This window comes from Strix aluco, chromosome 4, assembly GCF_031877795.1.
Source record: "Strix aluco isolate bStrAlu1 chromosome 4, bStrAlu1.hap1, whole genome shotgun sequence".
NCBI classification, from domain to species: domain Eukaryota; kingdom Metazoa; phylum Chordata; class Aves; order Strigiformes; family Strigidae; genus Strix; species Strix aluco.
In genome coordinates, this window is record NC_133934.1 from 125,667,413 (window position 1) to 125,692,515 (window position 25,103).

At 42.0% G+C, this 25,103-nt stretch overlaps 1 long non-coding RNA gene across 1 annotated transcript in view; it reads left to right on the forward strand.

The window, feature by feature from the left end:
* Positions 1-2,621: 2,621 nt before the first annotated feature.
* LOC141922032 (uncharacterized) overlaps positions 2,622-25,103 on the forward strand; it is a 28,190-nt gene continuing 5,708 nt past the window's right edge. Inside the window, exon 1 of the long non-coding RNA XR_012622865.1 lies at positions 2,622-2,832. This is a non-coding gene — a long non-coding RNA (uncharacterized LOC141922032). The remainder of the gene's footprint in view (positions 2,833-25,103) is intronic.

Here is a 25,103-nt window from a genome sequence, read left to right on the forward strand (position 1 = left end):
AGCATTATGCATTCATGTCAGTCAAATAATGTTAAAATAAATTGATAGTCACAGAACTCCACCATATTGGCTGATAAGAGGGAAGATTTTAGGCTTGAAGTTATGTGGGGATAAATCTCCAACACAGGAGTTGCAGTCGCTGGAGTTAAGAGCAGCAGGGCACTGCTCAGATGTTGGGGCTTACATGTTCAGTTCCAAGATGAAACTGGAAAAAAGCCAGCAACAATGAACGCAGATTTCCCAATACCTTGAAAAAGAATAGTAATTTCTTCCAGGTTTATGGAAAAAAGTTGGCTTCTCTCAACTTAGCTGGGGTTTTGTCTCATGTGGGCTTTAAAAATTCTTAAAAGATCGAAACAATACCCATCAATATATTCATCAAGGACAGTTGAAGTAAAGCATTGAATGGGGATTGAGCACACTGCTGCTGTTACACCACAGTCTGCACCCTGCTGAAGTGCTGCTGCTTGCACCGCTGGCTCTGGAGGTAGGAGACAGATTTCTGCATCCAAATGAGCTGTCTCTGCATCAAACCACGGTGTCAGGTTGGGCTTCTTGTTTTGCATGTCTGTTTCTAAAAATATATGTTGTTTGTCAGGATGATGTTGAAAGACAGTTCAGAAAGGCTGGACCTCAGTATAGTCCCAAGGACTGAGCACAGAAATAGGGATGGCAGCAGAGCAAGCCCAAAGCTATCTATTAGAGAGGTCTTGCTCCCTTTCTCAGCCTTCACAGTTTACTTTCCTGCTGCTGACCACACCCTAGGAGGCCTTTATTGCTTCTGGTGGCCTCCATCCTTGAGGCAGTTGCAGAACGTCTCGCTTGAAAGATGCCACCTTGAAGAGTCTTACATCCCCTGTGCTGATGCGGTCCCATTGCCTCGTCCCCTTCCTTCACTGCCATACCTCCCTGCACTGGCTACAGCCAATGTATTTCTTTTTTCCTGATGTGGATGCCACACTCACAAGAAGATAGAGATTGTGTTTGAACTGCATAGTACTTCACATAATATTTATATTAATTATATATTATTTTATATATAGTATATAATCACAAATTATATCTATTATATACTTTATATATACACAATATAATCATATAATAAAAGACACGTTTTATGAGGTGCTATTGAGGTCATATGCAGACAAACTGTGTATATTAATTAGATAAAATTACATATAGTATTTCTAAATTAAGCTATCTGTGTGATCTTATATAATTAATATGTAATGTATAACTGGATGTAATAGTATACTTAGTTACATAAAAATCATTACAGAATTGTCTTTAATATAAATACTGTAGTTCTGTTAAGACCCAGCTTTCACAAAATGCCCATGTTAAGTATCCACACAGGATGGAAGCAGAGCTGTACACTCAGTTTTCCCTGTCCGATTCCCACATGCCCTGTGTAGACACTACGTGCGCCCATTCTAAACTTGGGTCCAGAAATCCAACATCTACAGAATTTCACATCCTGAAACATATTCAGAGCCAACAGCATAAAAATCCCCAGCACAACATTTGCCCTGACATGAAACGAGGCTGCTCTGTAAACACAGGGATCTTCCTTTGGCTGGCATGTTTTTTTACCTGTTCACATCCTGCTCTGGCTGTTGGCAAAGCAGTCGGAGTTCTTGCAGGACACTCCCAGGGCTGTTTATGTGGTGTTTGCATTTTGCACCCTCTCTCACCTCGCACCTATTTGACAGCATGCAAAGGAGCAGCCAAATACTTCTGTGAAACAAGGAAGCCTGGACTGAAATCTGTTGCTGTGATTTTTTTAAAGCTTCAGGGAGTAGGAATTAGAGGATCCGTGGAATTCCTCAGAGAGGGAGGAATCAGCTGTATTACAGATTTCTTTTCCTTGCAGGGGGTGGGGAAATAGAAACAGGTGAGAGGAGGGGCTGGGAATTTTAATAAATCCTTCTTTTCTGGCACTAAGAGGCTTTCTTCATGTGTTGGTATCAGGACACGATGCAAAGGCAGCACTAAGCACACTGGCACTCCCATGCTGCGAGTCATGATAACGCTTCATTTGGTGCAAGGTCTGCCAGCAGAGTGTTCAGGTTTTTTTTTTTTTCCAGAAGGAATTAAACATCTGACTAAAAATGATAAAGAAAAATGAACTTTACAGAGGACGCTAGAACAGCCTTGAAACCCTCCTGAACCACGCTGTTGTGACAGACTGCATCCTGTGTGTGTGCATGCTTGCATGAGAATTTACTAATACATATAATGTTAATTACCCACTTATGTCCTGAAGCAAGGCTGGGAATGAATTTCAGGAAAAGAGATGTTTGTTTTGCGCGGGCGCCCACATCCCATATACTTTCAGTCCCGAGGAAATTGCCCTGTATCTCCACCCTGTGTACGCTCGTGCCTGTAGCTGCAGGCAGTGAGCAGGGAGAAGACACGGGAGCTTACGGAAACCCGTGTACCCCCGTTTCTCCCCGTCCCACAGCATGGAAAGCCTGACCAGCAACAAGTCCAGGGTCTATCCGCTGCTCCCGCCTCAGCTGAAGCCGTACAGCTGTTGCCTTAGTAGAGAAAGGGATTGGATTTCACAGGCTGTGTAATCTGCGACAGCGCTCTTTGGCTTGGGGATAGCAACAAGCCTCACCCAGGCTTAGCCATCCCTTTTCTGCCCGTAGAGGAACGCCCCGGTCGACATAGAAGGAAAATTGTTTGCTGAATTTCTGCACAGCCCTCCTTCCAATTGCTGGAGAGAGAGGGGGAGTGAGAAAGAGAGAGAGTTTAAGGCAGGCTCTGCACTGGTGTTCTGGGCTATTTCAACTTCAGGGCAACTTTAGAGAACTTCAGTTATTTTTGGTAAGTTTTTATTTTTAAAAAACAAACCCCCTCCCCTCTCTCTCTTTCTTTCTTTTTAATCTCTGATGCAGATTGCACGAGTTTGCAGTCGATGACGGGCTTTTAAAATTGCAGAGATGTGGGCGTGTGTATTTTGTGTCCTTCGATACAGAAACAGGACGTTCTGATTATAAAGATGTAATGTTCCCAGCTGTTGTACTTGATAAGCGAAACCTGAAGATGCTGTGCATTAAGTGATACCACCAGGGAAAAGTATGGCCAGAACTTCAGCCAAGGTGCATCCCACCTGGCGTAAAGCTTTGTCTCTTTCTTGTGTATGGCAAGAAGTGAAATCAGGGATGAACTAATGTGTTCAGCCTGCTAAAAAGTTTCTGATCCACATTCTTAATGCACGGGTTTCAGGCTTGTGCACTAAGCCTCCCAAAGCTTTCAGAGAGATGTTGGTTCTCAGTCCTATACACACCCCTCCATTCAGTAATCTCTATTCCAGATCATGCACGTTGTTTTTCTTACTTCCTCTGTCTGTATACTTAACCCATTTTAGGATCTCAAAGATAGTGAAACTCTTTTGCAGTGCAAAGAGCCAGTCCCAGCTGTTGCAATGCATTGCAAGGTGCAAACTGCAATTTACTTACAGTGAAGTTGGTTTCTGATGAATATGAGTTTTCTGTTATTTGTTTTCTGCATAGATATGTTTGGATTTTTATAGTATCTGTGCTTCTACAAGAGGAATTCTATTCATGTTGATATTATATCTCAATAGATACCATTTTCATTATATATATATATCATAATATACTGACTTGGCACTAGACTCTCTGTATGTTAGTGGTATTAGAGACTATGATTAACTTTGAGGCATTTAAAAAACAAACCCGTAACCTTGTCAGTAGAAGTGGGAGCCTGTATGTGTTCACTGCAAGGCTGCTGAGGCTAGTTTAAAAAGTACTAGGAAATATGCTGGGTAAAATTATTCTGTCCACTTGTCTAGGTACTTTGCCCCATCCATGTACCTTAACATGTTTCTGACCACATGTATACAGATGATCAGAAGTAGGATTTGTATCTGTAGCCACCTGTAGAGAGAGAATGAAAAGAACATGTTCTTAAAGCTTTCATAGAAAAGAGAAAAAACATTACTCACATGAGAGAGAACACCAAAAGTCTACTCCTCTACAACAAAAATAGCCGGTCTTCTTCATAATTTATGAAACAAGAAACACAGGAAGTTGGAAGGTGACTCTTAAGAGATACAGTACTTAGTTTATGATCACCTGTTGCATGCACAGGGAGAAACTTCTAAGTATTCCCTTGCTATATCTCTTACTATAATAAAGAAAAACTTTTGCAGATCCAAGCAAATTAGAGGAAAAGCAGCTTACAACAGCCAATTTACTTCCAAAATCTACCCTAACATAGGTCAAAAATCTAGCATGAAAAAGTTTCAGACGTTTAACAGCACAGGAAAACATATAACATCTCAGAATTTATTGGGTTTTATTAGCTATGTTTAAAAATGATAAGTGTGACTGGAACTTTTAATTGCAGTAACTCTATAACAATGGAGTTAACAATAACTCTTCAGCAATAAACTGAAAACCATAAATCTGCGCCAGGCACTCCGCAGTGCTGACATGTTCCATGATGGCTATAGCTTTTCTGTGGAAGCATGTAGATTTGTTAGCTAAAATTGCATTTTACTATCTTTGGTGTGGCAGTCTCATAAAGTAAACTCTACTATTAGATTACGAAGCTTGTGTAAATCTCCGACTGAAGTCAGTTTGACTCTAGTCAGTGCTCGTAAGCAATCCATCGAGGATGGCTGCCTTCCAACCTCCTCTAGAGCGGGTGTTAACATCTTTTCAGGCGGATGGGGCAGCAGTAACTTCTAGCACTGATTTGCCAGGGGTTTGGAGATGGCACGTATTTTCTGCTTTTAATTGTCTTGGACGCTCAGACTGTATTCACAACTATGAGGTCAACATGCCTCTATTCACTTTTGGCTGTACTTGAAGCTCATCACTGAAACAAAATCCAACAGTCTGTAATACATGGTCGGGGGAATAGCTATGATCTGAGTTAACCTCCTGTTGACTTCAGTGGGTTCAGCCCCGTGCTCGGAGGCAGCCTCCTCCGGGAAGCCGCTCCAGGAACTGCCCAGGAACTTTACTTAATGTTGTCACTGCAATTGGAGGGAGTGGGACGTACAGCATCACGATCTTACTGAAGTGTCATGTCTTGTAGGAAGCCACAGGAATGTATATTCCCTTGGTTTGGGCCTCTAAGGAACCATGGAGCTTTGGGTTGGTTATTTTTTTTCCTCATGTTTTCTACTAGGGCAAAGAAGTCAGTTCATCCTACGCAAGTGTAAAACGCTGAGGGATTTAAGTAAGATTTTTTCCAGGATTCCTCACATCAGGAGACCTAAATAATCAGAATATAAGGAAGTGTATGTGAAAGGTGTGAAAATTATTGTCTTATATTAAGAGTAAATATTTGAGTAAATAGATATAATCCATTTTTTGAATCTAGCTATTTTTGCATTTCATAATGTCCCCCACATCAGGGAGCAGCAAAATATGCACTGGAAAAATCAGGGTTTCCACCTCTGGAAAAACATCTCACTGTGTTTCTGAGCTCCATGTTGCAGGTTCAATCCAAACCAGTAAGGCTGCAAAAGGTTTCAACATTAGCCCTGCTCTGAGCGAGGAGGGGACCTGGCCCTCTGCACCAGCACAGGCAGATCGAGCAAGGGCAAGCTTTTGCTTTCAGACAGTTTGCCATGTCCCTGAGCCCTAGTGTGCTAAAAAACTGTTTTCCTGACCACATCATCTAACAACTACTGCCTTTCCTGCTTCCCTTAGCTGTAACTTCCAATCTGCTTAGCAGGCTTTTCCCTCCAAAGCCAAGTGGGGGAGCAGCACCGAGCGAAGTAGTGGATTGAGCTCCTGACACAGCTAAGATTAAAACCTACCAAGACTAGTTTGCCATGTCTCCATATTCAACAGGAATCAGGACAGTGCTCTTGTGGCAAGAAAGATCCTTTGGATGACCTGTCTCTGTGCCTAGCCCCAGTGCGGGAGGGTTACAGTTGCACCTAGGGAAACTTTCTAAGTCCACATTTGCTCATCTCACTCCAGATCTTAAGGTCAAGGCTAGAATTCATTATTTTATATTGGAAAACAAAACTTCAAGCTAGAAGAGGACCTTTCACATACTAAATACTTCCTACCAACATTTTTACTTCCTGAAAGGAGGCTATAGGTAGCCAAATATATGGAAGTAACTGCTGACTTGTTGCAGAGAATGGGTCTTCAGTTTTCTATCAGAGAAGGGGAAACCATGGGTTCACCATCCAAATCCAAACAACCGTGTAGTCTAGAGTGGCTGCAGGCAGTCAAAATATGTTAAAGTTATTGTGGCATGCAAGTAATAAATAAGCCAAGGTAACTGATAGGGTACCCATCTTCTCCCAGGGATGGCAGCTCTGCAAGGAGTCCCAGGCCACGGTAACAGCCCAAATCCCAGTGAAATTCCATGGAGCAGGAATGTGAATGCCTAAAGAAGAGCAGCCACTAAGCCTACTTCATCTGCCCAATAAAGATAGCAGTGTCTTCAGAGGGCAAAGTTATCTGTTTTTCAAAAACACAAACAAGCAGATAAGGTTTATATGATTTCTAAGCCTGTTGATAAATGCTCGAGACTCCAAAGACATAGTAACTGTTCTTCACTGTTGGGAAAATGTTATTTCTTCTCTGTAGTTAAGAGAACAAACACCACTTGATTTTGATAGCAGTGGGCTGTGCCTGACAATCGCAGAGTCAGGGGAGCAGCTGTTATCCATGCAGCCATCTGATTTTAAATACCTTTCTACCTGCCCACTGACCTCTCAGCTCTCCCCCTTGAAGAACAGTGTGTTTGTGGTCTCAGTCAACCAGCACTGAAAAGCGAAGGTTTCAGTCTGCACATATGTATTCCCATTTCTACAAGTCTTAGCTAAATACTCTAATAAAATACTCTAGTAAACTACTCTAGATAGAAAATCTTCCACCTTGCAGTGAGTCCTTAAAGCTCACATATTTTATTAGTCCAACCATCCCTATTTTTCCTAAGTATCCCATACTCCATACCAGCACAAGAAAGCTAATGTCATTCAGTTTTCCACAGGTCACCTCTTCATTTTCTTGCTGTGTGGCTTACCCCAGCACCCAGTCCTTTGACGCTCAGCCAGGCACAACACTCTACTTTTCCCTCAAAATAAGTACCTGCAGGAATTTTGCTTTTCCTTGCCTCATGTCATTCTCATTTTAATCCCAAGAACCAGCCTTAGCAAAATTACTTGCAGAAGTGAATTCCAAAATGGAAATTTTAACATGAAGAAGAAAATCAAAGGACATGCATGCAGGAGCAAAACTTAGTTTGGTAGAGAATAGAAAAATCACTTTTCTACACAACAAGAACTGCTTTAACTGTTTGCATTATATTCTGAAGGGGAAAAATGTCTAAGTGGGATTAGGCATCATTACTTTGAAAAATAGTTAGAACTCATGTTTTGGTGAACCTCAAAGAGGTTAGCAGCTCTCCCTCAGATCAGATAAGCATCAAAAGTTTGGGTTTGTCTTTTTGTTTGAAATGTGTGTGGCTTTATTGGAAGTCATAAGAGCTGGAGAACTGTGAAACTATCATGAGAAAGCTGGTGGTTTCGATTGCTGATACTTCCTGGTGTGAACTGAGCTTTCCCTATCCCTGCTTCTAAAATCAGCTGAAAGCAAATAATTTACAAGAACACAAATATGTCATTAAGCATTCCCCAAATATTTTCATATATGTCAGAGTTGATCTGATTTATGCTTTAGTGAAAGGTTGCATTGATTTTTATATGAACTGTGTTCTCATACTCCTTAAGATTGACTTTTTCACATAATGGGCTTGATTATGAGAAAAAAAAAAAATTTTGCGCAATGAATAGCTCAGACATCTCAGTGCCTAATTAAAGTAACCAGTTTGTCAGATCCCATTTTGGAGGCAAACTGGGCATTTTCACATGAGAGTGACTACATGCGGCATTTGTAATCATGATGATGGATGGCTACAAAGGTAATGATGTGTGCAGTTGTGATGCTGACATTAATCAGGCTTTCCATGAACAGACAGTGCTAGAGTGGTTGTGAAGGGTAATATGTTCTTAGGCTCTGCTATCATATCACTCTCTTGTTTTGGGGCATGTGTTGGACTAGAAAATTATTGACTAAGTGGTATAAAACAGACTTTTGAAAGTTATTTCACACACAGGTATTTATAAGGGGAATTTCAGGGATTTACAGAGCTGGATGGAGGCAAGACCCCCACAGAACTGTTATGAAAGGAATACATTTAGTAATGGCACTGTGATCTTACATCTATATTTGGATTATATGTCCATAGTGGATTTAAGAACTTCAGTCAGTCTAAGAGGAATCTGTGAATGAAATGGTTTGAACAGAGATAGCAGAGAAATCATATTTTTCTTTTAAAAATTATCCTTTTTCAGAGATTAAAAAGAAGCTTTTGAATAAATGTACTGGGTTATGCCAGGAAAGCTCATCACAGAGATTAGGGCATTAATTACATAATTATAATGTATACATTGCATGCTTCACCAACCAAATATATAAACCTTATTTATTCTAAATAAACCTTAAAGCCTAGAGAATAAGCCTAGCACTTGCAGATAAGCTCAAGAATGAACATAATCTCTCCTAAATATACCAGCTTGTTTCTTAGCAGGAAAACAGGGTGCTTGGTGCACGTGTCAACAAATCATCCCTGGGTCTCATGGTGAGGAGATCAGAGCAGCTGTCAGGAGTCTCTGAGGAGCCCAAGCAAACTGTCCACAGCACATTTTCCTAGGAGCTCTGCCCCGTGCTTCCCTCTCCTTCTCTCCCTTTCTCCCTTTTTCTGCTTTGCTACTGTGGATAAACAGTCCCAGTCCTGCAGAACTGCTCGCATCCCAACCATGTGGCCAGCCCTAGTCCATGGGGCTCCTCCTGGAGACCTGGACCATCGTTGCCCTTCTGCTGCTGCTGAGCACAGCAGGACTGGGACCGTGGGCAGGGATGTGGACACATGGGGTAGAGGGCAGGGCAGCTGGGTCGATGGTTCAGCAGGTGGGGTGTTTGCATGCAGGCAAATGGTGCTCAGCCCAGCAGCATGATGCTGGCAGGGGTGTTCAGGGCATGCATCACTGAGGGATGCAAGGTACTCTGAAACGCAGGAGTTGAAGTGGCTGAGTTGGATTAACTTGTTTGATGTAGACCATAGCTGATGGCAAGGCTTGGGTAAGAAAACCTGTGGAAAAAATTTGATTTCCTCTTTTCAGTTTCTAGAGGTTTTTTCTGAATAAAAATTTAAATTCATAGAGCACCCGTGAAGGAAGCTTGTGACAGGCCCATCCTTAAGTCCTTTGCAGGCTGGTATCTCTGGGGTCAGTCTGCCCAGCAGAGGCAGCGTTGAAAGAAGATAACCTGACAAAAAGACACATTTGGGAGCTGGGGAGCCCACAGCATGCCCCACTGCCACAGCCCACTGCCACAGCAAGGCTGCCTAAAGGTGCCTGCAAACCCTTGTGATGCAGTGATGGAGTCAAAGATGACCCCGGATCAGAAACAGAAGCAACTGTGAGGGAAAGAAAACCCAATGATTGTGGATTATTTCTCAAGGGCACTGAGAGAGCAAACAACAGGGCCACGCACACAAACATGTCCAGCCATAAACCAGTGAAAACCAGTGTGGGTGAGACGACCCCATGCAGCAAAACCCCTTCCTTGCCCCTGTGGACAACCACAGCATTTCCAACCCAGGGGCAACACCTTGTAGTTGTTGCATCAGGTCCAGGTGCTGTGGAGCTGTATTGGCACACAAGCAGCGAGACATGCAGCCCTCCTCGCAGCGGTCAGGATTTTTGGGGTGTTTCTGCTGACCACTGCCCCCACCATTCTCAGCTGTGTTTTAATTTATTTGCACAATGAGTCTGGGGCTCATTGCTGGTTCACGTTCAGTCTCTGCCCTACTCTGAAAAATGGGGATTGGAGTCAGCAGATCTCCATCCTGCCATGTGATAGGGAAGCAGCGCTTTTGCAATGCTCTCCCAAGTTGTGACATGCATTGAAAACTGATCTTCTGCCAGCAGTCCTCTGTGTGGGGAACTGCAGGTAAATTTGGGTATGCATGAACACCTCTCCATTGTCACACTGTTATTTCATGGCCTGGGCTGACAAAAGTTAGGCCCCTGGGCAGCACACATGGATACAGCCCGTGAGCCTGGGCCTGGGGCTTTCATTTGCACCAGAGGGCAAAAGAAGTATAAAAAACTATGAGCATATTCTCCTTCCCACAAATCCTTTCAAATGCCTGATAAGAGATGGAGAGGGAGAGAAAACCATCATCCTCTAATCCAAAACAGGAGCTGGCTGTCACACCAGCACAAACAGACCACGCTAACTCCTCCACTAACTCTGTTCTTGCAAGGAGACAGAGATGGACTGCGATAAGATTTTGGCACTTGGACACACTTGGAACTATGTGCGAGGCCAGTCAGAGCCTGCGTGCGCAGGGGAAGGAACCTGGGACTTGATAAGTTGGCATTGACAAATTGCAGCAAGAAGCAATGTCCTTGACCTGGCTGTGATAGCTCTGAGAAGGAGTGAGAGTTTCCTGCTTTGCAGAGACTTCGCAGAAGGCAATGTGTCTGACGTGAAGGCAGACTCAAATCTGTCAAACCTACTATTGTTGCACAAAAATTCCACAACCCAGCCATATTTGTGAAAACTTATTCTTGTCTTTTATTGCTGCTGCAGTCTGATGGCAGGTTAAGGTCCCCACTGTGTTAAGTGACATATAGCCACCTACCCAGATGTGCCTCAGAGGACTTACAAACTTTGTGTCAAGCAAATCGAGCAAAACGGAGGTGTCAGTAATGAGGAAATAGTGGAAACAGTTTTACAGAGAATGAAGGAAGGCTTTTTTGGGGCTGTGTTTTGGTTTGTTTCATTGTCTAGAAGATCTCAGAAATTCTCAGTCATAATAAATCCCTGTCGGCTGGAGCAAAGCTGTGGATGCAGTTATCCAGCACGTGGGTTAGCGCAAAGTGCTCATGGTGGAGGCACATAGTATGGCTGAGCACGAGCACTGTGGTCTTGCTGTGTATGGGATCTCCTGCTGCTGTCCTGCGGAGGGGCAGAGACCTCTGCTTGGAGACCTGACTGTAAAGTCCTGCATGCGTCAAGAAAAATGAGGGAGTTCTGCAAAGAGGAGTTAAGTATTTTAGGCAACCTGCAGCTGCTAAAGTTTTTGTGCCCACTTCATGTCCCTTGGGTGTTTGGGGGACAGAAGGATACAATGTTCAATGCTGCTTTTCTTTTTAACTTCTGTCCAGCTCCCCTGAAGTACCCTTCGGTAGCCAAAGCAACACATTGGCACTGGAGTTATAGCAACAGCAGCACAACACCTACACTCCCAGCTGGACTTTTATGATGATAGGCAGGAAAAATTTATCTCAAGGGTGAAAAAAAAGGCAAGTAAGAGCATTCTCAACTGCTCAGAGACATGGACTCACCTTGGGCTGACAGCAGTAAGGATATTTTGCTGACAGGACATGACGTATGCCCTGGAAATGAGATTTACAATGCTTTTGGAAAATACATGGAATTGGTCCTCCACACAGACACCATAGATAGCTTCATAAGCAAATTTTAAATATATGGACATTTTGTTCCCAGAATAAATTATTGGAAAATTAATGCTAATTAGCCATCAGTCTTTAAGCAGACCTGAGTGGATTTAATGCAAGAACCATCCTGACAGACCTTCCTACCTTTCAACAAAGTAAAAAGGTATAGAGGCTTGTTTTAAATCTATACTTACAAAAGTCATGATGCAGTATTTTTTTTTTTTTTTAATAGTAGTAGATCAGTCTATTCACTGCTCAGCTGAGTTATTGTTGTGGTTTAACCTCAGCTGGCACCTAAGCACCACACAGCTGCTCAGTCACTCCTGCCTGGTGGGATGGGGAAGAGAATCAGAAGGATAAAAGTGAGAAAACTTGTGGGTTGAGATAAAGATAGTTTAATAGGTAAAGCAAAAGCTGCGTGTGCAAACAAAGCAGACCAAGGAATTCATTCACCACTTCCCATGGGCAGGCAGACGCCCAGCCATCTCCAGGAAAGCAGGGCTCCATCATGTGTAACGGTTACTTGGGAAGACAAACACCATCACTCCGAATGTTGCCCACTTTGTTCTTCTTCCTCCAGCTTTATACGCTGAGCATGACGTCATACAGTCTGGGACATCCCTTTGCTCAGTTGGGGTCAGCTGTCCTGGCTGTGTCCCCTCCCAGCTTCTTGTGCACCCCCAGGCTACTCGCTGGTGGGGTGGGGTGAGAAGTGGAAAAGGCCTTGACTCTGTGTAAGTGCTGCTCAGCAATAATGAAAACATCTCTGTATTATCAACACTGTTCCCAGCACAAATCCAAAACACAGCCCATACAGCTACTATGAAGAAAATTAACTCTCTCCCAGCCAAAACCAGTGCAGTTGCAAAAATAGTATTTTTGTAATTAGTGGTTCTTTGAAAAGTCATGAAATACATATATATTTACAATGCTTATCTATATAAAAACAATATGTGCTTAGATGAGTTTTGCATTGATAAGCTAAGTTGGCAAAGAAATCACTTTTAGTTGTCCATTAGGGCTGGATTCAATAGAAATGTTGGCTGACTTCACTGCCAGCCTTGGAAACCACTGGAGTATTCAAGGCTTAGGCAGTCAGATGCCTGCTTTAATTTCTATTGACAAAGGAAAAGGAGGGATGAGTAAATGCAAAACATTTCCTTCCAGCATCGAGCTAAGAGAGGCAGCATGGTGCAGGGAGAAGGTGGAATCCAGGACATCTGGGTTGTATTTATTGCTGGTTCTGCTGCCAACTTGCTCTGTGACTTTGAGCAAGTAATTTTTTTGCTTTGCTACCTTACTTTCTGTGAGGCAGGGAGAGCTTGCCTACTTTTACATGGTGCTCTAGGCAGGTGCAGGGGCTTTCTTGGTGACCGTGACCACATGCTGCAGTTGCCAAGCTGGCATATTCATATGCACCAGGCAATGCTGTCTGGGTGATCAATACCTCAGAGGGTGCAAGGGGTAGCTATGCCCTCTGAGAGCCCAAAGGGAAAGACACTCATTAAGTAGCACTGTGCCTGCATAAATACGTATCCATAAGCATGAGTAACCAGTGCCTTCTGCTACTACAGATCAGAACGTCATTCAGAGCAGGAGTTGGGTTGGCATCCCCTTTCACCTATACTTATTCATTTATTTATTCACTTTTTCTTATTTCATTTACTACACCCTTCCCAGGGAAGTCCAGTTGCTTTGGGGGTAAGTGACATGGAATGAGGGAGTTATTTTGAAATGGTGTCTGTATGTGAAGGAAAGAAGCCTGGCATTTTTTTTTTTTTTTCTTTTCTGTAAGATGCATTTTCTGCCAAATGTGAAGAACTAAAAAAGCGTGTGAAAGCAAAGACAGTCATATATGGCCTTCTGCATGTCACCAGCAATTGCTCTGTTGTCCAGAGTGATATTTAGGCTATAGCTGGAAAACTTCTGCCTGTGTCTTATTTGCCTTTGTTTTTCACTTTAAACAACACTGATGTCTTAATGCTACTTGCTGTATACATTAACTGAATTCATGGTTAATCTACAAAGTGCTTGCATTTTTTTTTAAAGTATTTACTCTTACAAGGATGCAGACATGATTACTGTGTGCGGTGCTGTGTGTTGTGCTGGATTTTACAAGATGGAATCAAAGCTGATCTCAGCCCATACCACAGTCTGAATTACAAGATGAGGGTGATGTAGCATGACATATATCGGTTTCATTGAGGTCAATGGATGTTTTGCTTGAGTAGGCACAGAATGAAATCTCAATACTTCACGATTTGATCCCGTGGCACTAAATGACCAGCAGGTATCATGAGAGTCCTACAGATTTTTGTAAACTTCCATTTATGACACTGCCTGTTTATCCTACTGATGGGTCAAGATGTCTTTCACGAACAACCCCTTGGAAATACCTGGAGCACTACAGCTTGGCCAGACCTACCTGTCCACAAAGCTATATATGATCTCAAGACTGTCTGCTGAGTGTTGGGATAGATGGTGGAAGAACTTGACATGAATTGTGATAATTATATGCCTTTATGCACAGTACAGATCTGTGAATAAAGATGTAATATGCAGTCTAGAGCCAGAGTAATTAATATCAATAGAAAACATTGATAGAAACTGATCTGTAGCTATACATTATACAGCAATACTCCCCTTTAATTTTTTTTAACCCATGAAGGAAAGACATTATTCAGAATAACAGGGCAACACTAGTATAAATTTTGCCTGACATAATGTAGCTTTGTTGTAAACTATCCTAGTCTAGGAATCACTTTAGTGGTATTATTTTCTTTCCTCTGCAGGGCACATAATGTATTCTTCTTCCCACAGTAACGTATTTGGCAACCTGAATCAGTCAACTGAACTGGGGTGCAAGACACCTGGGTTCAACCTCTGATGTGGTGGGTGGTGCAGTCACATCGCCTCTCTGCCTCTGCCTCCCCTCTCTCTCTGTCCATTCTCCTCTTCCTCTAGCTCTCCCTGTTAGTTTGACAGAAAGCTCTTTGTGGCCAGCATTGTTCTCCATTGTGTGTTTGTACAGCTAATGCAGTGTCAGTCTTGGGACAGGCTCTTGGAAACTACCAAAGTATGAATTTTAATAGAAATCAATCAAGTGAATAACAGTGTCCTAGGTGTCAAGACAGAGTGTAAAAAGGATCTAGAGTAAAGAGGTCTGAATGTTTTAAAGAGTGATCCAAAGCTTCTCCAGACTTCAGACGCTTAAATCCATCCATTAACACACAGCCAGGACTTCCTGCAATGTACTCTAGTCCTGCACAGACAGCTTTGCAATGTGAAATAAAAGCTGTATTTGAATCATTGTGGGTTAAAGCCGGTTATTCCCACAGTTCCCATTTCCTAATGTTTTCCACTCATGATGTTCTTCTCTTTTAATGTTCGTAGTAACTCGTGCCAAAATAGGTGTTTCCTATCATGTTCTCCTCACATTGTGTGTTGTGGTTTTGGGTTTTTTTAATTCCATATTTTCAATCCCCAGAGAGCTAAGGTTAGTCATAAACATGCTTTTGGCTATCAGATTCATGTGTCATTTGCTATAGCAACAAACAAAAGCATTAGTCAGAAACTGGCATGAAGCTATAAACACATATTTTTTTGTGATATTACCCAGAGTTAGCTTAATTTATGTGGTACGCTGCTGCCACACAACTGCATCGTAGTTCGACTATTATCCTTGTTGAATAGGATCTTCATAGAAAACCCAGAGAATATATTACAGAGGAATAAGCAAGTCTGTTAAATGATGTTGTCATCTGAAGATCACAAGCCAAATTCTGCTATTGCCCTGGTATAAATCCAGCTGAACTCCTTCAGAATACACATTTAGATCAGAGGACAAAATCTGAATCTGTATCTCTTGAATAAGATGAAAATCATCATCAAGAAAATAAACATTCACTTTGCCTTTGCTGTTTTCACCTCCATAATTTTACTGCAGCAAAATGATTAGAGGTAAGCATTTATCAGATTGCGGTAGATGGTTTAAGTTCACTGCCAACACACTCGGAAAACATCTGCAGCATGGCAGGGAGAGTGAGGCTTAGTTAAAGATAGTGTGTCTCCAGTTGTGTACTGGGAAGGTGCAGTTTGTGCAGAGCCAGTGTCTACCCACCCGCTCTGGGGACGGGGAGGAGTGGCTTGTGCAGCGAGTACTGACTTCCCTGGGGAGTTGGTTAGGTTTGATGGCATTCACTGAAATCCCACAGCTAGACAGCTACTAGTCCCTGAGCCAGCTAGTTTAAAGGTTGCTCTGAAGGCTCTACAGAAGTGGTGATTTTTGCCTAGGCAGAGTAGGCACATTCCTGTTAATGCTTTATTCCAACCATTTGTCTTCACTGCGCCTTTTCAGGAACATGAGCCCTCCTCTTTTTTGACAGCTGCATTTAATAAAAAACACATGCATGAAAAATGTGTTTTCCAGTATCCCTGAGCTGGCACTGTGCTCGGCAAGGAGAGCTTAAACTTCCCTAGAAATTGTTCAGATACATTTTCAGACCCCTCTCTTCAGACATATAGATGTGAAGTGTTTGTGACCTTCGCTGCTGCAAAGGTGTGCAGAGTAAAGTATAAGTAATAGCCACATGTGTCCAAGCCCTAGGAGTAACAAAACCTTCAGATCCTTCTTGTACCTACCAGTCTGGAAGTTTTTAACTGGGCCAGTGGTTCCAGCTGCAGAGGATAATCCTGCAGCAACATGTAGTTTGTATGCAGAGGCCCTCTGAGAATGGGCCTTCAAAGTCCAGGGATCAAGAACAAGATCTAGCACCAAGCATTGGCAAGCTGTGTTCCAAAAACAAAGACCTCTTTTCCCTAACCAAACCCATAAGCAGAAGAACATGCCCCAACAAATCCTACGTTTTAGCCCTGGCCTTGTTCACTGCACTTTGTTTAGTGTTGCTGGTTCTGGATCCTACGCACTTGAGATCCTGGCCCTGGTGTCTTTTCAAAACCCTTCAAGATGATAATCTTACCATGGTAGATTTACCTGCTGTAGAAGTGTAAAAGGACCTGGTTTTCAGTTAGCAGCTCCTGAAGTAGGGCTGGGCTATGTGTAGGTTGTCTTTGCCCTTTTCCATCTGTGCCCAGTTGCATCAAGCCCTGCATTGAAAAATGTCAAACACTTGATTTCTCTGAAAATGGGAGACCTCTGACTGTTTGTCTTCTTCAAAGATCAGCCCAGTGCTTTTCTGTTTCCTTTATACCCCTTTGGTCAAATGGGGACAGACCTCCCCCATAAGAGTGTTCAAAGTGTGATGAAGTAGTGTTCAAAGTATTTGCAATGAAGAAAAAACAAATTCTGCTCTCAGTGTAGTTGCAGAATGCTGTCAAAACTGACCCCAACAGCACTATATAAAGCAAATATTTCAGTCATTGCTAAAATGTTATTGACATATCAGTTCATGGAGGACTTTGGGACTTCAGTATTCAAAAACGTCACAGTGAGATGGTGGTGGAGCTTTTTGTTCATTAACGGTAAAGTGAAAATTATTCCGCCTTGTAAACAGTCAACAGGATAATGTCATGGTAGCAATCGTTCTCCTTTTCAGGCTTTATTGACTGTAAGCTGTGTATAGTGGTGGGGCAAGGAATGCAAACGCACCTTCCTTAGGAGCGAGCAATAGTGTCTCTGCTGCATGTGATGAACTGCGGCTCACAGACAGAAAGCAGAGAGTCCTCGCTGGGGCCATTGGATGAGGCAGGGTGCAAGAGAGCATAAATAGTAAAGGACCACTGGTTTTAAAATAGTCTTTACAAGGGTGTGGAGAAAAACCTACAGATGGGCTGAGGGGCATCTCCACGTACCTCCCATTCTGTCCTCTTGCACTCAAACCCTCCACAGCTCCACAAATCAAGGTGGTAATTACCATTCTGCAAAGTAGGGTCAAGCCACTGGATTGTCCTCCTGTTGCACAGATTTAAGTGACTCTGAAGAAGCCACCTGAGGGAAGAATCAGATCCACCTACTTGCAGTAGATCTCAAAGACTGTAACTGAAGACATGGGGTCTTCCTTTTCTTTATCCTAGCTTTGTGTTGGTACAAGGCTGTTGATTTCAGTAGAGCACTTGATCTAGCTAAAGGACAAAATGTAATTTACTCTCCCTTATACATTAGTCTGAATCTAGCACAGCTATTCATTGAGAAAAATGTTACCATGTGCCTTCAAAAAGAATGCATCCTGTTTTAACTGAGTTAAAAAAAAAAATAACCTGTGTGTGAATAGACCATTATGATAAAGAAACAGTTACTCATTTCCATAAGATATCATTATTTTCTTATTACAGAGAGGCTCTGAATGTTTGGAAATGTTATGAATCAGCCTTAGGGTTGATAATCAAATCCAAGAAATAGTCCTCTTAGTCCTTTCAAACAACTCCACCCATCTCAATTCATTCACTAGTTACTATATGGATGAACTGCAGTGTAGTTACTTTCTCACTATTTGAGTCTTTAATCAAAAAGAAATACAGAACTGCAGTAATGAGTCTTTAAAAAGTGTTTTCTACGTATTGTTTACACTAGCCTCTGTGAAACATAAAACTGAAATCTATTTCCTTAACTAAACTGTGTTTTCCTCTAATCTATTAGACAAGCATGCTGGTTTGTTATTTTTGGGTGCCTTGGCACTGGCTAGAAGGCGTGAAGAGAGAAAATGAGGACTGAATCTTTTAAAAACCACACGCAAAGATTAAAATAATAAATTTTTTTGCAAAAATATAATGCAAAGAAAGTTTGTCATCTTCAGTTCTTCCTTCTATAACTTACCACTCAATTAAAATTCCAATGCTTTTCAGTCTAACATATCTAATTATTTCTAATTTCAAACAATAAAGATTAAGTTCACGGTTTTAATTTTTAAAAGACAGTTATCAAATAGCAAGTTTAGAAAATGCTGGGGAAAGGTATACATCTGCTAGGAAAAGAAATTCAAAAAAGAGGTGAAAACCAATGAACTGAAATACGGAGACAACAGTTTTGAAAAGAATTCGGTAGGTCACCTGTTAAATTCTTTTGAAATCTGACCTTTGTTGGACTGAAAACCAAGTTTATAGTCCATTTATTCAGGTTTGAATTACATTGATGTAAACAGAACTATACTAATTAATTTATTTATCTGACTCAGTGGATTAATTTAACTGCAAATGAGCTTTTATGCTTTTGTAAACCCACAGTCCTCATCCAGAAATTCTCTGTAATTTTAAAGGGACTCTCCTACAGCACACAAAAACAAGAGAAAGTGAGCTGTGCCAAATACTATTTTGCTACCATCACTGTTTATTGACAGAAAAGATTTTTATCTTAACGCAGTGAGGGAACTGCTAACTTTATCTTTGATGTAAAATATTTTCCCATAATAATTTTCTGTCACCTTTATCCCATATCTCTTGTGTTACATATACATTAAGGAATTTGAAAGCTTAAAAGATATTTTCTTCTATGGTGATTTACATCCAAACAAGTTTCTCTCAAACTGAAAACCTGTTTCCAAAGGCAGATATTTATATAAAAGCCCCCATAAAAGGTTGTGGAAAAACTACAAGGTTTTTGTTGCATTCCTTTTTCGAGAGGGGCTATGCCCAACATACCAGAGAGACAGCCAAAGTAACATCACTCCATTAATATTGCTGCATCTGGGCACTTAATTTTGCACTGCATTTTATCAGTGGAGTAAAGAGAAATAAAAGACTTCCTAGACCATAAGGATCTTTAATGTGAACTCTCTATATATCTACATGTGTGTATAAGTTGCTATTTATATATAAATACAAAAATTTTTACTGTGCATTGATTCTGATGAGGATATTTTTTAAGCAGTGGTTTTGAAGAGCAGTTTGGGCTGAAAAGTCTGTTTCTAATTTGGAGTGGTAAGTGCCATTTATATAAAGCCTATATCAGTTGCTTTGGGCTTTTTGCGTAATGTTAGTAGATCATCTGCTCTTATTCTTATCTTAAGACCTATTCTTAGGGGATAAATGTGTTCTCTACTAAAAGCACCAAGAATTAGTATCCTCCTTCAATGTGTCAGAGAGAGGACAAAGAGTAGTCAGCTTCCCTTGCTACCTCTCTGGGTCAGTACTGGGCTCCCTTAAGAGACAGCTAGGGGTGATGGCCACTGCTTCTCAAGCAATACTGACTCTGTGGCCAGAGAAATTGAGTCTCCAGGTCTGCCAATCAAGCCTACATGGGCAGAACGATCATTTTTTAATAGATGTATTCATTTGATTCATTTCTAAATCTGAGCAGGGCTGTGCTTTGGCAGTGGAACAGGCAATCTGCTCTGAGAGAAGCCTGGATTCCTAGGAGGGTGAATCAGCAAGGAGAAGGAATGTGGGAAAGTTAATTTTTGTGAGCTTTATGGGCCTTATCTGCAGTAGGCACCCACCTGCCTCCACCTCTAGGCAAGTCATGATAAGGGCTGAGTTCACAGCTATCTAACAGGGAGGATAGGAGGTATCAGCTGCCCCTCACTCTGAGAGGAAGGCAGCTTTGCATTCACTTTCCAAGACTAGTTTGTTATATAGGTGAAGGGATTTCTTTCAGAGGGAAAAAAGCTGCAACATGCCTGATCAATATATTGGATAACTGAATAACTGCAGAGTAGTTGCTACTAGGGTTTCTGAAGCTGTAAGCAAGTGAGAGCACTTCACTTGGAACATGCCCCTGAAGCCCTTCTTAAAATCCAGACCATCCAGATGGGCAGTGACACCCTGGGAGATTTTAGCTGGGTGTCCGTGCAACTATTTACAGCACTGGTAGAGACTCAATTGCAAGTAAAAGCAGTATATCCCAAGAGATAAAATTGTTGAGAGTCCCAGGAGATAAAACTGTTGAGGATCACAGTGGATTAGACCAGACTTTATTGCTTTATTTGGCTATGACTCTCTAATTTGCTTTTGCCCCATCCAAAAGGATGGTAAGCAATTTTGGCTCAGTCCAGGAGCTAGGACATACATAACAACAATTGCTAAAAAGTGATTCCTTTCTCTTACTGACTTTGTGAGAATAGAGGCCCTGCAATCCTGGAAAAAATCATAATGGATAATTATCAGAGAGGGTCCTAATGTCACACCATCATCACAATAGTTGTACACCAGAACACCATGGGAATTCACGCAGGAAAGTAAAACACACATTGGAAACCCATTCTGTCATGTAAAACTTGAGAGAGAGGAAAATTCCTGCTTAAGACAAGCAAACACACAGACATGGGGCAGGGCATTACACTTAACTTACAGGCAATTGTTGGACTAAAACTACAGAAATAATGCAGAACTTGTAGTGAGACAGAGCCAGTTGGGTAGGGGAAACAGCACTGAACCTCTGGTCATCTGGTGGCTGCCATGGGCATTTCTCCAGCTGCCTTCTTCACCCTGCCACTCGCAGCTGCATTTTAGCTAGTGAAAGGAGGAATGGACCAAGGGAGATGAATTCAGCTAGCAACCACTGCTGCCTGCTTTTGCTGTCTCTTTTGGACATTGTTCTAATCATGTTCTTACAATAAACTTTGGCGGAGAGGTTATTTTCAAACACTTTGTTACTCCTGTGAAACATTATTCTTTTTTAGCAACAGGTGAAATATCAGATTAATACAATATTTTAGTAAATGTTTTATTCTTGTACCAGAATAGTTATGTGAATCTGGCCAAATTATATTTCCTCTATGGCCAAGTAACCAAAAAGTGGTGACAGCTGAATGAAACTCATTAACCCAGGATCTGGGAAATTTCAGTGTGACAACTTAATAATAATAATAATAATAATAATAATAATAATAATAATAATAATAATAATAATAATAATAATATTTTTAAAGTCCCCTGTGCTTTTCATATTTAAATATGACTCAAGCTGAGAAAGTCTGTGCAGAGCCCCACCAGAGTGATTTATTCTCATGCTCTGAAATGTCCTATGGATTCTATTAAGTTTATCTTTACCATCAGAGGAAAGATGGGCCACTATAAGAATAAAGAGCTCCTTTCTGACTAAAGGTTTTGCTTCTATTGTGAAGTGTGAGCAGGCATGCTTTTAATAGTTTTAAATCTGTGGGCAGAGCTTATCAATAAACACACACTCATGGGAAAGCCATTCACTGTCCTCTTCATCTGGGGGCTGTTAGTTTGTCTTTTTATGGTAGTGTTTATATCTGTTCCTAGTTGCCAGTGCTCTTCCACATCTTCCCTGATATTAGTCAACCTGTAGAAAATGCTCTGTAAAACCCTACAGAGATCAGTATGGTCTGTAAGAATCCTCGGTTCCCTAGACTTTTCTCTACTGTGATGTACTTTGCAGAGCAGAGTACTGTTCCTTTTGATAAAAGTAGGAGCTAACTTCATGAACAGGTCTCCAGCCGGGCGAGGAGAGTGATAATTGTAACTCACGTATATTTTCTGGTTTTGGAAGGTTTTGAGATTAGATGATTTGAAGGCTTTTAATGAAGTACTCTAACTGCCGACAAGGGCAGCTTAACATACCAAGGCATTGAATCAAAACATCTTGTTCATGCCTTGAATGGAAGGAAACTATTCACACATTGGTTATTTGGGAGTAGCTGTTCCTTGAGCTCTGCTGTGCTACAAGCCCCTGCTTTTGGCTCCAAAGTCTGAGTTACATTCATCACAGTACAAGTATGCAGCCCAGTGACAGAGTGCAGCCAGGGGGCATTACCAAACCCAATGCAAAACAAAGGCGGGAGTATAGCTTAAACACAGGCCTAGCTGGTTCTGATAGCATCCTGCAGATAATAAGGCCTGTTAAACCCCTTTAGCAGCAAAATCTTTATCTTCATTCCACAGACTAGTCCTTTGTCTTCATCCCACAGAAACACTTAGGGAGACTAGAATTTCAGGGCTTGGTGGGGAGGGTCCAACTCCCAGCACAGGGCAGAGGGGAAACACTGAAGGGGTGGGTGCTATTCCTCACTTTATCACTTTTTCTGAGGCAGAACGGCTGCTTTTTCCACTGTGGCAATGGTTCATTTCAGAGCCGACAAGCTGGTTCGTCTAGGTGGAGCTACCGGGTGCCCCCACTGTCTCACTGGCAATGGTTCAAGTGAAGTAACACTACATTCCTGCGATGGAGGGCTGGGAGAGGCAGGCTCCTCCGTGACATTGCACCCGCATCTCCCCATTGCCGTGTATCCTGCTCGGATAGAGTGACAGCCATGGCATTCCTGCTGCAGTCCTGCCATGCCCCAGAGCCCTGCCCAGCAGTTGTTGTAACTCAGTCCGTGGGCTCTTGCAGGACAATGGAATGAATCCAGGTCTTTGGAATGTGCTAAGAAATCTCTGTAGAAGATGAACCTCTTGATTTTTTGCTGATGGTTTTCCCCAGCATATTTGGAGCTGCTATTGGGAGTGCCGTGGGCCTGATGGAGCTCATGGTCAAGCCTACACAGACTGAAAGAACCTGTGCCATGACCTGTGCTTTACACCTCATGGCAGCTTCCTCAAGGAACACAGTGCGTGCATAGAAGTCTACTATTTGCAGACACTTTCAGATTCTTATCTTTGCCAGCTGATGCTTGCAGGATGGTTTTCCTCTAGCACTGCTTGCTTGTAAGGACATGAGTCCTCCACCAAACTTCCCACGAGGATTTGGGTGGTGGGGATGATTGGTCTAAACTGCCACGGCCAAGCCCCTCACGCTGGGCAGCTCTGCTGCTCATGTGTTCCTAGTTGTTCATGTTCATGCTCTTGGCATTTGCACTTAAGGAAATTCACAACGGAACCCAAGGTGCAGTGTTAGAGCAGATGCTCTTTGCTGTGTAGCCTCCAGACAGCAGTTTTGGACAACTAATCTGCCATGGTTTGTTTCTTTTTAACCATAGGCCTTGAAGCATTAAGTATGGGTAGGCTTTTAGTCCTCTTTAATGTAGCATTAGGTCACTTCCATTTGTAACTCAAGCTGAGGAAAAAAACTCTGGGGGAAACAAAGAGAAATAGTGAAACATTTCAGGCTGCTGCTGATACTGAGTAACTATTTTTGTGCTTGTACATATCATTTGCACAACATTTTTAGCACAGGGATTGGCAAATTCTGTCTCATCAAGCCAGTTGATGCAATCAGCAGAACACAAAGATCTGCTTGTGGATTCAGAGATCTTTAACACAGCTGATTTTGGGAAGTAGTGAAAATAGTTCTTTGAAGTGCCAAAAATTCATGTTCGTAACCAGAAAATGGTGGCTGAGTCGGAAAAGGTGGTCCTTTTGTTGTCATTGTAACATTGTCTGTGAGGGCTTTTTTAAAAAAAATCTGATTTAGGCCATTTTTCAGTCATGGGAGCTTTAAGGAAACCAAACCAAAAATGAATGCTTGATGATACTGCCTAGTTGAAGTGACTTTAATTAGCTGGTTGATCTACATTTATTCATCAGTCTCTAGTCTTCTGGGATATCCTAGGAAACCCAAAGAACCCACTGCAAGGTGCATTAATTTAGTAACTCATCAAAATAATAGAGACAGTGGATTGGGATGGGTATAAAAAAGAAGCAGACATGGAAACTGAAGCAGTGAGGTTGCCAAAGAAAAAGTAGTGTTTGAATTGCTGCCTTTTTGCCCATAACTCCAAAGTGAAAAATTTCTCTTAGTACACTAAAGTCAGGTGAACTTACCTATCTGAAAAAGTGCTCTTGAAAGGCCAAAACGAATGCCAAGCATGTGCATAGTGTTCCTGTTATCAAGTGCTTTGCTGAACTGGGACCCACGATTTTAAATATTCCAACTATTCTAAATATTCCCTATTTCAAATATAAGAAGTGAATCAGAAGGGACTGCAGGGCTTCGCAGCAGCACTGCTCAGGCGGCCATGAGAGCTCTGAGGGAAGAAAAGGAATCCCAGTAATTGTGATACCTGCAAGAGAAGGAGAACAAGCTGTGAGGGGAAAAAATCAGGCATTTTGAGAAAGGGGTTTAATTTAAAAAATGGGAGGAGTTCTGGAGCAGTGCATTCACAGTGACTAGCCATGCACACATGAGAAGTAACAGACCCATGACAGGGTGCCTGAGGGCACAGGGACAGACAGATCCGCAGGTACAGGGACTGATGGCTGCTGGAAGAGAGGTCTGGTGCAGGAGCCAGGTGAAGCTGCCCATGACAGTAGCGATGTACAACCTTATTTACAATGAGACATAAGCACATGAGGGAGCACTGTGAAAACTGCTGACCTACATGTATGAATTCTTTGCTGGGTCAAACACAGTGCCAACAAAGACAATGATATTAAATTATTATTGTTGTTGCTTGTCTTGCAATTATTCACTCCTCCTTCTCCTTATTAAGAATACAAATCAGGTTATGTGCCCAGAGTGTGTTTTGCACTGTCAGAAAAGACCTGATCTAAAGATGTCCCAGCCTTGCCCACATGTCAAGGAACAAGTCTTCTAACTGGCCATGGACTCAAAGCTGTTAATTTCCACAATACTGCACAAACAAACAGGACTGGTTTTTTCTTATCATAGCTAAGAAATGGTAACTAGCAAACACCAAGAAAAGAAAAGGCATAGGTTGTGACTTTTATATATTAACAAATAATAATAAATGAGTGAGCAAAGCATACA